We start from the raw sequence: 1,876 nt of genomic DNA on the forward strand, positions 1-1,876 counted from the left end.
GGGGGGGGGGGGGGGGACGTGGTGAAGGAGAGGTGGAAGACGAGGAGGGAGAAACAAAGAGGGGGTGTTGTAGCTTGACTGGCAGTAAATGATTCTAACAAATTACCGTTCACCCAGAGGCATGTCTCTCTGCACTCTCTCAATGTTTGACTATAAATTATAGAAAACATAGTATTGTGGATTAATTTTTTTAATAAACAGCAACGCTTTCAAGGCTATTTTAATGGCTCACAAATTGATTCATAACTAAATTATTAAAATGCACTATGACTCTGCAAATGTAGTAGTGTAGTCGTTGTAAAACATCTTAACTTCCCTTGCGATATTAATAAAAGTATAAATTATTATTATTATTATTGAAAACTAAATAAAGCCTGTCACACTGGGATCCTGGACTTTTTTTAACACGTTTTTTAACAATTTAACAAATTTGATGATGAAAAATAAATGTGACTCTTTAGAGCAACATAACATTACATTTTAATAGTTTAAGTACCTTTTCTGGCGTTTTCCTTTTGAACAACAGCTATTTTACAAAACGTTCAATATTATGTATTAAATGTATGTGATTTATGTCTATGTTTTTGTGTGTTTTATGTTCTATTTTTCCTCTGAATTCCTTAGCACACAAGCACACACAAGACATACAAATACCAGACACTATTACAAGACAAGATTTTTGTAGGTGTGTATCAGGCTCTTATCTGCACTATTGTTTAGTTAGCAGCCTCTGTGTGTTAATAATTAATGTAACCCAGATCACAGCACCACCTCAACACGTCTTCCATGTAGAGCCAAAACACAATGTGTTTGGTAAATGTGTGTGTTTATATATCTGTGTGAAAATTGAGCATTTGAAGGAGGTCACTATACAAGGACGTGTGTGTGTGTGTGTGTGTGTGTAGCTAGAAGAGCTCTGACATTGAAAACTTCATGAGACATGACAAGACACCTGCCTGAGCAACAAGTGGAGACAACAAACTCCCCCCACACATACATATATATAAACAGACATTGCAACCCCCCCCCCCCCCTCTAAAATGTTTTGGTGTGTATAAGCTTGACAGGAGTGTTTTCTTTCCAGGGCCCCTCAAAGCCTGGTATGAAGAAAATGTTCCTCACGTTGGAGGGAAATTCCTCCATTGTCAGCGGGATTTCACAACATGTAGCCTACCTTCGTCTAAGGGGTTCTCCAAAGCAATGCCATCGCTCCTTCTTTCTATCAATCAGCCGTCAGTGAGGAGTATTAGCCCTCCAATTCCCATCCACAGGTGAGTTTTTAGGTGCAAAAAAAACCCACATACGACACCCAACCAAATCACTGAAATTCAAACTCATAACATGTCTGCTTTTTAAAAAAAAGGTGGTGCATCAATTTTCAACCTTATCAGATAAGGGACACACCTAAACTTTATGGTCGTAAATAAAGACATAAATACTAATAAAAAACTAATAAAATATTGATAACAACAATTGAATAAGGCTGTGTCATGTTGGCATTCATCTGCTCCGATAGAAGATCTTGACTCAATGCTAATGGACTCTAAGCCTTAAACAAAGATGTAAAAGTAAGTCTCTAGAAGTAGTAAGTATTCATGCTGGTTGCTGATTGTGACAAGTTTAAAGATGTATTAAGGAAAGCTAGACCATGCTAGCAGCTCTGTGATGCTAATGCATTAAATGCTAACGTCCGCATGCTAACATGCTCACAATGATAACGCTTACACGCTAATGCTAAGTGGGCATGATGTTTACCCTGTTCCCATAGAGACTGATTTAACTCCAGCCCACACCAGAGGCTCACAAGTGTACGTGGTACCAGAGCACCCTAGGCCAAAGGTCAATGATCGATTTTATAATCGTTTCATCTGATCTG

General features: G+C 38.2%; 1 protein-coding gene across 2 annotated transcripts in view; it reads right to left on the bottom strand.

Annotated features, from left to right (window-relative positions):
* Positions 1–1,876, bottom strand: part of ntn4 (netrin 4) — a 32,565-nt gene that overhangs the window by 13,703 nt on the left and 16,986 nt on the right. The window lies entirely within an intron of this gene.

Source organism: Etheostoma cragini, chromosome 23, assembly GCF_013103735.1.
Source record: "Etheostoma cragini isolate CJK2018 chromosome 23, CSU_Ecrag_1.0, whole genome shotgun sequence".
In the NCBI taxonomy this organism is placed as follows: Eukaryota; Metazoa; Chordata; class Actinopteri; order Perciformes; family Percidae; genus Etheostoma; species Etheostoma cragini.